Consider the following 15,364-nt stretch of genomic DNA (forward strand, 5'->3'; position numbering starts at 1 on the left):
AGGTGCATCACTTCCATAACCTTATTCTAACCATGAGGAAACATCAGAGAAATCCAAATTGGGAGACCTTCTACAAGGTAGCACTCTTCAAAAGTGTCAAGGTCCCAAAAGATAAGGAAAGACTTGGTGTACTTTCTAGGGTTGCCATAACCAAGAACCACAAAGTAGGAGAAGCAACAGAAATTTACTGTTCCACAGTTCTGGAGGTCAAGCTAGAAGTTAGAAGTCAAGGTGTCAGCAGAATGGATTCCTTCTGAGAGCCATACAGAAAGGATCTGTTCTGGGTCACCTTCTCCTGTCTCCATATCATCTTCCCTCTGTACACATCTGGGTTCACATTTCCTCTCTTTATGAGGACAACAATCATATAGGATTAAGCCCCATCCTAATGACCCCATTTTAACTTCATTACCTCTAAAAAGACCCTATCCCTAAATAAAGTCATATTTTGAGGTGCTAGGATTAAGGGCTTCAACAAATGATTTCACACAAATTCAACCCATATTAGCACTCACAAACAGTTTGAGGAGGTTAAGGGATATGATAACTCAACGCATTATAGGATCTTAGAATGTATCCTGGAACAGAAAAGGGATATCGGTGGGAAAACTGGAAAAATCTGAATAAGATCTATAATTTAGTTAGTGATACTGTCCTAAGGTTAATTTCTTAGTTCTTATAATTGTATGATGGTGTGTGAGATAGTAGCAATGGGGGAAGCCAGACAGGAAGTATGGAGCTCCTTGTACTATCTTTGCATTTGCTCAGGAAGGCTTATTTTTTTTCCAAAATAAAATTTTTAAAGTCCTATATGAGTTGATTTCTATGAAGCAGCTAAAAGATGAACAAGGCCATGATGTACAAACAGCATCAAAATGTGGAAAAGTTAGTGGTGTCTCACTCCCTGAAACCAAAGTTACTTAGTTATCTAGTTGCTTTGAAAATGGAATTGCCCTCTAGTTGAGTACAATCTTGAGTACATCTTTTAATCAAAGCAGGCAGTTCAAATGACGATATGCTAGAAAAATCTCATATATCCCGTGCCAAGTCTTACGTTGCCCTTTCAACTAATAAAAACCGATCCATATAGCTCACATGTTTGTTCCTCAGGTAAAGAGTTCAGACTGTGGTTAACAGAAGTGACCACTTCCTACATTGGAGTGATGTCTTTATAGAGAGAATAAAGATAGTATCTTATTCACTTTTAGAATATACACAGGGGGCACTCAGGACATATGTATTTATTTTCTTGACATGCAATCCTTATAAAGGAAGTCTGACCCTTTAAGTACTTATTGAAAACCTCATCAAATAAACATTATTTTGTGTTTCTTCTCTCTTCCCTTTGCCTTTTCTGTGTTCTTTTTTCCAACTTGTTTTTAGTTGAATTCCTCTGCAAACCAAAATGTCCTATTTCTCTATACTCTGTTCTTAAATATGTTTTCTTGTACTCCTCTTTATTTTCACCACTGTAAGCAGTTTGAAATTCCCAGAACCCAGTTCCCAAGACCAGCAGGGTCACCCATACAGGCATTCATGTTGCACACTGTACAAGAGCACCACATCTAAAGGGGAATTTCGGATCACCCAGCTGAGTTCTGCAGCAGTGGGGGGGGAGGTGCTGGGGTTTAGGCCTGTCCGAATTGGGCCAAGGTGGCCTCCAAGCTTCATATGAGTTCAGGTTTGCTCCACATCTCCCTTCCTCCTTGGACCAATGACTACCCAAGATTTTGCTTCTTGTGGTCAAAGACAGGAAAATCTTGAAATTTTTTTTTAAAAGGGCAAGTCCAGTTGTGCAAGCAGATTTCAAAGTTCTGCTCATATAATCTCCACTAGCAAACCAGTAGTCAAAGCAAGTCACCAGATCAAGTCCAAAGTCAAAGTACGGGGAAGTATACTCCACTCACCACAACATCACCAGGAATATAGATGTATAATAGGAATCCAGGGGAGTAATAGAGACCAATACCAAAATCTAACAAACTCCTCATGTTGCTTCTCTTGCTCACCTTCTTCTCTCAGAAGGCTTAGCCATTCTGGCTTTGTTTCCTCACCTAGATGGATATTGGAAGGACGAATGGTAGCACAATATGCATTCTGCCTGCCTGGGCTCTGGAAATCTCTCTCAGGGGGAGTTATTCAGTCGTACAATAATACATTACCTAAATTTTTTTTTTTTTCCAGAGACAAGAGTGTGCAAAAGCAGAGAGTGAGGTAGGCAGAGGGAAAGGCATCGAGAGAATCTCAAGCAAGCTCCATGCTCATTGCAGAGTCCAACACAGGGCTCGATCCTATGACCCTGAGATCATGACCTGAGCCAAAATCAAGAGTCAGACCCTTAACCAACTGAGCCACCCAGGTCTCCCATATACTACTAATTAAAATTTAATTTTGGGGGACGCCTGGGTGGCTCAGTTGGTTAGGGGACTGCCCTCGGCTCAGATCATGATCCTGGAGTCCTGGGGTTTGAGTCCCCCATCGGGCTCCCTGCTCAGCGGGGAGTCTGCTTCTGCCTCTGACCCTCCCACTTCTCATGCTCTCTCTCTCTCATTCTCTCTCTCTCAAATAAATAAATAAATAATCTTTATAAAAATTTTTAATCTTTTACTTTAAATTAAGTAAAATAAGGTAAAATAAATTTACTTTAATTAAGTTCATATCAAGGCATTGCATGGATGAGAAAATGATAGTCTCACAGGGTGGATATGCCCAATGGTCATCAGTTTTCATTCTAAAGTCCTTGAAGACATGATAAAAGCTGTTCATCTTTGGGTTCCTCATGGCACATAATACAGTACCTGTCCCCAGCAATGTTTTATAAATATAAAAGTGAGGTTTTATTTGGAAAACCAGATTTATTTTTTATAATACAGAGACCTAAATTGTAAAGGCATTTATTTGATTGATTGCTGTCATACTTCCCATTTGCAAATGATACACATTTTTTTTATCCTTAAACAAGTAGCAAATAAGTCTATGATCCTGTAAGTCCATTAATGTGTTGCCCCTGAAGGCTGGTTGTAGGAGAAACTTGGAAACTTTCAGTTCTCAAGTAAGTGAAGCCAAGTCCTGACAGAAGAGAACTGATGGACATTTCAGCCACTTGTTTCCACATCTTCTGAGAGTAGCTTATTCATGACATGAAAGCAGCCATTTCTCCCTTCTTGGGAAAGTCAGCCAGGAAATTATTCATTAACATAATTACTTCCCAGATATTATATGTAGGATACTTAAAGAGATACAATTTTTAATCTAATGTAATATTTTTAATCATCTAATTTTCTATTTTTAAAAATCTCATTAAAAGAAGACATCAGTAAGAATAGCGATGATTGGGGCACCTGAGTGGCTCAGTCTGTTAAGTGTCCGCTTTCGGCTGAGGTCCTGATCCTAGGGTGGTGGGATCAAGCCCTGTGTCAGGCTAGAGAGCTCAGCAGGGAGTCTGTTTCTCCATTTCCTTCTCCCTCTGTGCTCTCTCTCAAATAAATAAATAAAACCTTAAAAAAAAGAAGAAGAAGAAAAAGAGTGACGATTGCCAGGGACTTGGGGGAGAGGGTGATAGGGAGCTATTTCTTAATGGGCACAGAGTTTCAGTTTTGCAAGATGAAAAGTTATGGAGATGGATGGGGTGCTTGTTGCACAACAGTATGAGTGTACTTAATTCCACTGAATTGTACACTTAAAATAGTAAAGATGGTAAATTTTATGTTATGTATATTTTTACCACAACGTTTAAATATTGGGAAAGAAAGGAAACACTGAAAATATTAAGGAAGTGAGTAATCCACTGTGCTTTCAAAAATTTTCCTGCCCTTATGCAAACAACCAGACAAAATAAAAACCGTAAACTGTCCTGATAATTAACACTGATCAGAATATTAAGTCAAGTAAAAATACTTGCAATATTCTCCACCAATGCAGATATTAACAAGCTCCATTTGTTTCAACATCAAGAAAAGAAAAAATAAATTTTGTAGGCATCCATAGATTTCAGAAACAAATCTTTGATTTCAACCATGCTGATGGAAATGTAGTCCAGGTGAGCTCACTTTTCACGGATGGTTAGACCTCATACCAAGTTTTTGTACATTCTTCTTATATAACCATTCTAGGCTGGACAACCTCCTGGAGGCCACTTTTACTGAATTTCTCATAACCGTTGTGCTTTCCTATTTCATGGTTTGACTATCCCTTCTTTGCTCACTACCGATTTTAAATATTGTGCCTGAAAGACTGAAGATGCTGTGAAAAAATAGGTAATAAGTTTACTGCAGAAGTACCAGATTTTATATACATTTTTAAGGGAAAAGCAGTCTTGGAAACTCATTTCATGCCTCTTCTAGGAAGTCCTTGATCTTCAAGAGGCTTCATTAAAGGTAAAAATGAATTATCTATACTCCTTGCCACTGAGTAATGACAGTAACAGCAGTCTTACCTTTGTACAGTGTAAGTGCTACTTACTAGAAAGTTACTTATTGACTGTTGTTTAAACACATTACTTAGTATATGTGAAAATATATTGCCATTGAGTTTAATCCATAAAATAACTAACAATTTAGTAATGTCTTGGAATTAAGGAGGGTTATAAGTCTGAAGCGGTTGGAGTATTCAACATGAAATCTGATTTTTAGCAAAAATTAATGTGGTCAAGCCCGTGTATTCATTTATAGTCATCTTAGTTTCTTTCACTTCTAAGGTGCAGGTGTAGGTTTGCCAGTGGCATTGTTCCTGAATTCCCCAAGTGCAGAGAGAAGAAAAATCCTGTGTCCTGTGCTTGACCCAAGTATATTAACAAAGTCATGCTGAGAATCATTAACTTCAACTTCAAGCCAAAATATGTATATTTTTGTCCATGGTGGCCAGTTCCCAGAAGAGATTCAGAATTAGTTGGAGAGCTGATCTCTGCACTTCTGAAAGAATCCCTCTGAGTGTGTGCAGGGAACTTAGCACCATGTCTTTTATTGTAATATCACCCCACAATATGTACCTTGAATAAGGCAGCTGCATTAAAAAAGCATGAGACACAATGTGATTCTGCAAGCCAAACTTTGCCTTCCTTGTATCTATATATCTTATTGTATTACTTTCTGTGTTGTTCAAATGTGCATCTGTTACATAGCAAATATTCATTTTTTATATTTACTTAATTAATAGTGGCACAGAGAATTATCACTCTCATTTAATGGCTCCCTGACTTCCTTCACTAAAGCTGCAAAGAAATGAAAAGTATTATCATGGGATATTTACATCTGTTTCTAATAAAGCTTAAAACAAACACCAATTATTATATTCATAAGAGTAGACACTGTTCTGTCATCCTGACACTTCTAAAGCCATTTAAAAAGAAAGAGTGTGGGAGGTGGAACACTGCGATTCTCATTGTTGCAAAAAATACTACTTGGTTTTCTTTGTATTCATACTAATGATCTGACATCTCTGAGAAGTTCTTCCTTCCTTAGACAGAAATGTGCCTAATTGAATTGTGAAAAATCAATGCTAAGAGAAAGAAAAGAGAGAAATCCAAGTAACTGACATAATCAAAGTCCCCAAAGTTAGGAATAAGGAAAAAATGAAATGATATAAACTCATATGGCAATTAAAATCAATCAGATGTCAACTAGGGGACAGTTGGACTGCAGTGTTAGTAGGCTCTGTGAAAGTCCACTTCTGTGAGCCCTGTGGTTTCTCACTAAACAAAGTCCACAGAGTCAGTTGTGCTATCCATGGGTGTATCATCAAGCAGAGCCCTGGAGAAGGGCACTTCTGTTGTTCCTCCCTCGGGGTTTCAAACAGAGGAAAAGGGCTTCCCCTCTGCCTCCAAGAGGTGGGAAATGAGGAAAAGAGTTATTCTGAGTGCTCCAAGATCATCAAGAATCCACAAGCTTCCCACCTCTGCTTTTTTGGAGGAAGGTATCAAGAGAGATTTCTCTGAGGAAGCAATTAACTTCAGTAATCTTGCTAATGCTGTTGATGAAGTTCTAGAACCTAGGTGGGGTTCGGTGGGGTGAGGTCCGGAGCCGATGACCAAGAAAGAATTCTTGAGACATCTTTGGTGCAAAATGGTGGTTTATTAAAGCACGGGGACAGGACCCGTGGGCAGGAAGAGCTGCTGCCCCGGGTTGTGAGGGATGGCAGGTTATGTACCTGCGGTTGGGGGAAGGTGAGGAAAGGGAGGTTTCAACGGAGCTTTCATATGCTAAAGAGGGCCTACAAGGTGCCGGGATACCGGAGGTCTTGCGGCTTGATCAATGTTGTCTTTTGGCAAGCCATTAACATCAAGATAGTTGGGAGATTCCTGGTGGGATGTCACAATCCTGCTATCAAGCGTCTTTGTTAGTGAGATTTAGGTATAGAAGAAACTTAACTTTGGGGCGCCTGGGTGGCTCAGTGGGTTAAAGCCTCTGCCTTCGGCTCAGGTCATGATTCCAGGGTCCTGGGATTGAGCCCCGCATCGGGCTCTCTGCTCAGCAGGGAGCCTGCTTCCCTTCCTCTCTCTCTCTGCCCACCTCTCTGCCTACTTGTGATCTCAAATAAATAAATAAAATCTTTAGAAGAAACTTAACTTTACTTATATTTCCTTCTACCCCAGCCTCCTTCAGTTTTGTTTGTGGAGGGGAGGGTGACATTAAGGCTTGAGGAACTGAGTTATTTGCCTCTGGAAATTGTGCTATTGATAAAGTAACTTCTTTGTTTGTAGATCTCTAGGACATTTGTAAACCAAGGGAGACTCCAGTCCTGCAGGATTGTGATCTCAGCAAGTTAACTCTTTGTTTCTCGTTTATGGCAGTCAGGGGTGCCTGAGGAATGTCACATGTATTACCGAGGGGAGGGGAGCGGGTGGAGAGGGGGTGCAAGGTGCCAGCTTTTGCTTTGTCCTCAGCCAGCCTCCTACCCCCTCATCACTGTCATCATCAATATTCACCCCTCTTGGCTGCTTGGAAGAAACTTATCCCTCAGAGCTTTTTAACAATGGAAAAGTTATTTCATGCTATCCAAACATGAGATTACCTCCTATGTGATCTATGTTCATACATGTGGCCTTCTATCTATGAAAAGGAAGCAGGATCTCAGAGCCTGAGTGACTATCACACTTTTTTCAAGAACATCGATCTACCCGATCTAATTTTCTAAATCAACCAGCATGTCATAGCAGCTATCAGGTTTTGACTGCTTACTATGTGTCAAGCACTATCCCAAGTGCTTTACCAGAAATAGCAAATTGCATGAGAGTCCCAAAAGTTGGGGATTGTTATTTTGAACTTACACATGAGAAAATTGAGGGTCGGTAGAGTTAATTAAGTAACTTTCCCTGTGGTCACTTGAACCAGTAAAGACCAGACTTAAACCTAGTTCTGCATGACCCAGTGATGATAGTAACATAAAGAGATATTCATTAAAATACTACTACGTGTTTATTATGTGTCCTGGGGCTAAGTAATTAATCTGTGCCTCCATTTTCTAGTCTTCAAAGTGAGGATCATAAAGATTCTTACCTCACAGTATTGTAGTGAGGATTAAATTAGTTAATACATGTAAAGTGTTTAGAATAGTATATAGAACATAATAAGCACATTGGTATGAGTTCTCGGAACTGGGAATACAACTGTGAACAAAATGGATAAAAGTCCTTGCCTCATAAAGCTTCGTTCTGGAGAAAGAGAAAGAGCAAGCAGACAAATACCATATATGACAGGATGTAATGTCATAGTATTCCAGGATGTAATAAGAACCATGAAGAGGAAAACTGAAGCAAAGACAGAAGATAAAGAGTGCTAGACTGGGGCACTATTTTATTTTATTTATTTTTTATTTTTTATTTTTAAGTAATCTCTACACCTAGTGTGGGGCTTGAGCTCACAACTCCAAGATTAAGATTCACTCATTCTACTGACTGAGCCAGCCAGACACCCCTGGGACACTAATTTAAATTGGGCTATTGTGGAAGCCATTACTGAGGGGACATTTGAGCAAAGACTTGAAAAGGATGCAGTAGTGAGTCATGTAGATATTTAATGGAAAATCACTCCAAGCAGAGGAAAAGGCAAGCACCAAGGTCTAGTTTGCCCGGACTTTTTGTGGAACAACGAGGAGGTCTGAGGAACTAGACTAGAGTGATCAAGTGGGGTAGTGGAAGATGCAGTCCTGGCCGCTGGAGAGGATCAGATTGTGTAGAGCCTTGTAGGTCATTGTGTGACCGTTGGTTTTACTCTGGAGCTACTGGATGATTCTGAACAAAGGGTAACATAACCTGACTCGTGTTTTTAAAAGGATCGCTCAGGAGGCTGTGTTAAGAACGGACCGTGAGGAGACAAGGATAGAAAAGCAGAGCGCAGGGAGCTGTAAGAGGGAGTCTGGACAGCAGTGATTCAGGAGAGACATGATACTGCCAAAAATCAAGGAAAGAATAGCCATGGAGATAGTGAAAAGTGGTCAGATTCTGGATTTACTTTGAAGGTAGAAGCAATAAGATTTCTTGAAATATTGGATGTGGAATGTGAGAGAGAGAGAAGAGAGAGATACCAGTAGCCCAAATAGAAAAAGCTGAGGGAGAAGCTGTGTTTAGAAGCCTTTCACGCAGGGGCACCTGGGTGGCTCAGTGGGTTAAAGCCCCTGCCTTCAGCTCAGGTCATGATCCCAGGGTCCTGGGATTGAGCCCCGCATCGGGCTCTCTGCTCAGCGGGAAGCCTGCTTCCTCCTCTCTCTCTCTGCCTGCCTCTCTGCCTACTTGTGATCTCTGTCTGTCAAATAAATTAATAAAAAAAAAAGAAGTCTTTCACGCATCATTTATTTTTTTTATACATTCTTCAGCTGAGGTATCCTCTAAGTACCCACTTCCAAGTCATGCATCATTTTAAATATTTCCATCTTTGCCTCCTATTCTAAGCGTTGGGCAGTGAACAGCTCTGTGCAGGTATCAACTGGCTTCTCTCAACAGCAACAGAACAGCACCTTGTCTCTCTCACTCCCTGCTCATAGCATGGGATACTTGCAGAGAACAACCCTCCACACCCATGTGCAACCAGAAGCATGCGTAGCAATCTTGATCAGTGACAGGTAGACAAGAAGTGATGGATAAATGCTTTCCTCTCTCTCTCCTTCATTCCAGTGAAGAATTCTGAAAGACATTCCATAAGTCTTCTCAGAAGGCACCATGAGATCAATCAAAGTAGCCCACAGCATAGGACACCTCAATAAAGTACCCCTGTATTGGTTTTTCCTCCTCTAATTTATTTCCCCTGTGCCTCATCCTGTTTCCTGAACCCATATTCTCAAATAAACTACAAGCATGTAACCTTTCATCTTGGGTGCGGAAGCCTGGGCTCTAAAACTGGCTCTAGACAGGAAACCTTCAGGAGCACATTTTGGAGGCTGAGCCTACAACACGGATCACAAGACAATAAGGACCCCTGCTGGTGGTAAGTGGTTGGTGGTAAATCCCAAGGGGTGATAGCCGCTGGCATCCAGTAACGTCACAATTACCAAGACTCTCAGCTCCAGTAGATTGGAAGGAGGGACAGACAGAAGATGTAGCATTGGGTTAAGTGGCACATTCAGTACTTCAGCATTATGGCAGTAATAGCAATTCTAAGATGGGCTGATGTCTGTTAACTGCTTTGGAGATCTTAACGAAAGAAAATGACAGGCTGTGTTCAGCCGATCATGGCACACTGTGAAAACCATAAGTCCTCTAGGACCATGTAGCCACAGAGCAAACTGTGCTAAAAATCAGCTCCAACAAATAATCATAAGTGTGGCAGAATTATGAAGAAGTCTGAATGCACAGCTTTTGAAACATCACCCATGTCAAAGCCTGGGTCCTAATAGAAAAACAATGGGACCTTGAGGTCCAGCATGTGGACGTTTTTGTGGGCATGCCTTATACTCCTAAGCCCTCAGATTTTTTGTTATCCTCTGTGCCAACAGTCTCTTTCCTCCTGATAAAGCCTTGTCCAGAAATTCTGCAGAGAATATATCTGAGGCAAGGGCTTCCTAATATAATCTTATTTCCCTCAATATCCACCCCCATTACCTTCATTACCTCAAGCCTGTAACCACAGTCAGATCTCAGCACAACCTGTGCAGGCGATGGCAATCCCTGCTCTAAGGGTAACTAGACCAGGATTTCTCAATCTCAGCCCTTGTGACATTTGAGCTGGATAATTCCTTGTTGCGGAGTGCTGTCCTGGTATCGCAGGTTATTTATAGCATCCCTGGCATCTCACTACTAGATTCTAGTAGAACCCCTCTAATAATGACAATCAAAAATGTCTCCAGACCTTACTAAATGTCCCCTAGGCATCAAAATCACACCTGGTATAGAACTACTGAACTAGACTAACTCATAAGGAATTGCAAGGTTGTTACAACATACCAATGTGAACCAGGGGAATATTGGTGAGAGTGACTATTTAGAGTGTTAAACCAGAGGGATCTGGTTATAAGGCTGTACAGGGGAGAATTTATATCAGGGGGCCATTTGCCTGTGATTCTGGATTTAATGTTCCACAAAGTCATCTGGAGTCAGTTCTAATACAAAACCTCGATGTCTCCTTAAAGCTGGATATGATGATGGTCTGTGCTAAATGAGATGTTAGAACAATTCTTTTTTTCTTTTTTTTTTTTTATAAATAATGACTCATTTAATCCCCTAATAACCTTATCAGCCCCACGTTATTAGAACAATTCTGAATGAGTATTGAGAAAGGAATCAGAAAACAGAGAAACAGAAATGTTAGAATGAATTTATTGAGGTGCCTGGGTGGCTCAGTCAGTTAAGCGTCTGACTTTGGCTCAGATCATGATCACAGGGTCCTATGATCGAACCCCACGTCGGGCTCCCTGCCCAGCAGGGAGCCTATTTCTCCTTCTCCCTCTGCTCCTCCATTGGTTTGTGTTCTCTCTCTCTCTCTCTCAAATAAGCAAATAAATAAATAAAAATTTTTTAAAAAGAATGAATTTATCACGTGAGACTAAAGAACCAGCACTAGAATGTATTTCTTAGAAGTAAGGATGTTGGAATGAACTTTTTGTGAAACTAAGTACCCATCGCTTAGATATGCTCTCTCAAGGGCTGTAATGCAAGTTACTTAATGCTCAGGTCATTTGTCTGAGCAGATTTCATTGGTGCTAGAGGGATCTATGACAGATTAAAAAAAAATTTTTTTTGACATTTCTGGAAAGCCCCCAGTAAGAGAGTTGCATTACAGGTCCCTCATGTTCTACAAGGTTATGGTTTCTGAGGCAGAGAACTAGTCACTGGAAAAACTAGAGCTATTTATCATGACCTGCATAGGATCAGACCCATCACCCGTCAAGTGACAGGTACAGCAGCAATGAATGAAGTATGGAAATGGTATAGAATGGAGCCTGAGCAGATCCAGCAGACACAAGTAAAAACTACATGACTGGATGAATCCGACTCCTGGCACTTACTTCTACAGCAGTCACATCTGTTCATCAACTCACTCCTACGTCCTTTTGGGATGTTCCTATGTCCACCTAACACAGAATAAAAAAATTTAAACCTGGTTCACAGATGAGTTGGCATATTATGTTGGTAGGTAGACAGGACTGGACTGCTGTTGCTCTATAGCTCCACAAAGGGAAGGATCTAGAGAACAGAGGTGAAGGGAAATCTTCCCAGCTGGCAGAACTTGGAGGATTATTCTTCGTTATTTGCTTTTGAGAGAGAGACAAGTGGCCTGAAATAAAAATCTTTACAGATGTCTAGGTTTTTCTCTCTTGCCTGCAGTGACTCTGCCAATGTCTATGATCACCAGAATTATAACATTCGTGCTCAACATTATCTCAACCAAGGAAACCATTTCACAGCTAAAAACCAAACCAACTGCATGGTGAAAATATACACATCACCATGGAATCCACTGATATTGCAAGATCCCTCTTCGCTCAGTAGCAGCCAGTCTTATAAAAATAGTAAAATGTCTTGCTACAAACCCAGTTAATGTAGCTGCTGGGAGTTGTGGTGTTGTCATAAAAGATGCGGTTAATGCTCAAAACCAACCAATAAAGGGTATCCCTGGACACTCAAAGACATGGCTCCAGAATCACAAGAATTGAAGAAGGATTGGCCCATCTTATCAGTGACTCACTTATAGATTTATGTTTCCTAACTCCCAAATTTAGGTTTTGCTAGATAATAATGATTAGTTCTCCAGGGGTTGGGTGGAGGGATATTTCCACCAGAATACACAGCACGGAATTCAGTGAACTTGAAACTCTCACTATTTCTTGGTCACTTCGGTCTCCATTCTTGCCTTCAGTGGGCAGTTTTGAGACTGAAACTTCTCAGAAGGTCTTAGGGGATCAAGAAAACTTTCAAACGTGGTGATAACCAATTCAATAACACATCATTATATTGCCTCTCCCTCTTCCTTGTTTTACTTTCTCTCTCCCTTCTCTTACTCTTGCTCTCCAGGGTCAAAGCCCTAACAAACTTCTGTACACAGGTCTTTATTTCAGCCTCTTTTTTGGGGAAAGCCAAGAGGGGAGAGGGGAAAGAATAATTTAATTTTGGACCCATTAGGTTGAGGTACCTGAAAAGACATGCAAGTGGAGATGTTAGGGAGGTGGTCTGTACCCAAATTTGGAGTTTAAGGAAGAAGTCCAGACTTTTGAAATGCAATTCACTTTCCAGCTTTGAAGAGAGCCACAAACATACAGTTGTTTAAAAAAAAAAAAAAAGGGACGCCTGGGTGGCTCAGTTGGTTAAGCCGCTGCCTTCGGCTCAGGTCATGATCCCAGCGTCCTGGGATCGAGTCCCACATCGGGCTCCTTGCTCCACAGGGAGCCTGCTTCTCCCTCTGCCTCTCTGTCTGCCTGTGCTCACTCTCTCTCTCTCTCTGACAAATAAATAAATAAAATCTTTAAAAAAAAAAAAAAGCATAATAGGACAAAAGAGCACATGCAATTGTCACCTAAATAGGGTCCACGGTAAGAGTTCTAGGACTGAGCACGAAGAGCCAAATGGGTCCTTTTAAAGATAGGGCTAGATACAGATCCTGCTTTTAAAAGGAAAATCATTTAAAATCATCCAAGTAGCATTAACTAGAGCATATTAATCTCAGCAGCAAATAGGTCCTTATTAATTCTGAATTTTTCCAACAAATTATATATTCAGATAAACACTGAAAGATGCTTTACACAGTTATCTTTCTCTTTCTCAGTGACTCCATACCTGAGAGAATTAGTCCCTTCTTCTTTTACAGTCCCATGGTAGTCTCTTTTGTGTTTACCTCACCAAACTATAATTCATCCATGTGTTTCATTCTGTTTCCCCAATCAGTGTGCCCTCTTTTTGAATGGAATCCCTGCCTTTGTATCTCCAGCACCTGACACAATGCCTGGTATAGAGATGGCACTGTTTGTTCAAATAAATTGAATGCACACATAAATGGATCCCTGCAGAATGCCTGCGAAGGGCTGTGTTGAGCAGGACCAAAGAAGTCACACCTTTGAATTCCCAGCACGCTTATCTCACCTGCACATCTCTTTGGTCCCTTATTTTGTATCTTATTTTATATGTATTTGCACCTACCAACCTGTGAACTTGTCAGCATCGGATTCACATCTGAATCACCTCTGCACCTGGGTTCAGGTGCCTGGCATAAAACCAGGGTCAGGAATATGGAATATGAATTATCTGCCTGCAACAGCAACCTCGGCATCATCTGTGCTTCTCAAACTTAAATGTGCATAGGTCTCATTTTGTTAAGATGCAGATTCGGATTCCATAGATCTGAAGCGAGCCAGAGAGTCTGCAGTATCTAAAAAAACTTCAGCTGATGCCCAAGAAGCTGGTCTGTGAACCACACTTACACTGTCAAGGTCACTACATCAATTGTTCTCGACTGGAGCTGCATTTTAGGATCTCCTCGTAAGATACTGAGAGTACTGAAGTCTGAGTCCCGCCCCTCAGAAATTCTGATTTAAGTCATTTAAACTCCCCATGTTGTAAGTAGCAAGGACCTCGGGTTAACAGACCTTTACATATACAAAAAAAGAAAACACTTAATCGGATAGCTTCCTAATGAAATTGCGGAAAATATCCGAATAAATAACTCTTCTAAAGAAGGTAATAGCACACAACACCAAATTCCCGGGAGCCAAGGCGGTCTCCGGGCGACAGACGCCCCGCCCTTGCCTATCCTTGACACGCCCCTCCAGCGGGAAGCTGATCGCTTCGCCACGCCCATCACCGCCTCTCCTTCCTATTCTACGGGGTCGACTTCCGGCGTGGAGTTTGTCATGTGCCCGGAAATGGGAAGTGGTGGCGGAACGGCTCAGGTGTCGGGTTCATGGTAGTAGCGGTGGCCGTTGGGGCCCTGTCCGGTCTCTCTCTTGGAGGACCCGCCTTGGCACGGCCGGGCTCGGTCGGGCCTTGCGGTAAGCCTTGGGACGTGGCTGCTCAGTAGTTCCGGCGGCGGTGGACAGATTAGCAGACAGGCGGTGCCCGGGTCTGAGACGGCGCTTCAGTCCCGCTGCTGGCTCCGCGTCCAGGGTCGGGTACCTGTCTCTCCCGTTCTGGCCTCCCATCCTTTCCCCCCATGGCTGGGTGAGGCGCAGAGTCCGCTAGGAGCATCCGCCAACTCCTCGTTGTCCTGGGGGCTGGGAGAGCTATTCCCACACATCCCTTCCCTGTTTCACCCGTAAGAACCAGATTTCATTTGTGCAAAATGGCCCTGATCATTCGCTCTTTGGCGTGGACCAGGAGAAAAGGACGTGACAGTGCTTCTTCTTTATCCAAATCCACATTTTCTTCTAGATCTCTGAAGCGCATTCTCCTGTCTCTGTGCACAGTTTTCTCTTCTGGATGACAATGCTACAGTTGCTGAGTTGCCTCGATAGCATACAGGGCCCAACCCACGCGGACACTCAGATTGACAAGCTCTTTGTCACGCAGTGTAATGGCCCAGCTGATTTTAAGGAAACAAGAACCAGTACAGAGAACAGTGGCTAACTATTTCTGGAACGTGGTCAGACATGGATTCTTAAACTTGGAAAATAGCTTTATTCGAGGATCTCTAGTGATTTATTCACTGACTTACACAAAAGTACTCTAACGACTCGACCCTTAGAAATGTAAATGCTACTGGGGCACGATGTTCTTGTCTTCCTGAACATGTCTGTCATATTCACCTCTAATGTAGAACAGTGCTTGGCAGTTAGTAGGCATTGGTACTTGCTGAATGAAAAAGGGTGGCATAGTGCTTTCCATTATGCCTAACTCCTTTATGAGGTATAACCAGTCCTCTCTTGCTTTACACTTCCCATGCACTCATTGTTGCTTTTGACCAAAGAGGGACTGTGTGGTAAAGGTTGGCCACTATTACTCATTTGACCA

General features: G+C 41.8%; 1 protein-coding gene across 5 annotated transcripts in view; it reads left to right on the forward strand.

Moving 5' to 3' along the window:
* Positions 1 to 14,272: 14,272 nt before the first annotated feature.
* Positions 14,273 to 15,364, forward strand: part of EXOC1 (exocyst complex component 1) — a 67,670-nt gene continuing 66,578 nt past the window's right edge. For all 5 annotated transcript variants that reach the window (XM_080797500.1, XM_080797496.1, XM_080797497.1 and 2 more), the window contains exon 1: positions 14,273 to 14,406. The gene's annotated coding sequence lies outside the window, so the exon portion shown is untranslated. The remainder of the gene's footprint in view (positions 14,407 to 15,364) is intronic.

Source organism: Martes martes (assembly GCF_963455335.1).
Source record: "Martes martes genome assembly, chromosome: 2".
In the NCBI taxonomy this organism is placed as follows: domain Eukaryota; kingdom Metazoa; phylum Chordata; class Mammalia; order Carnivora; family Mustelidae; genus Martes; species Martes martes.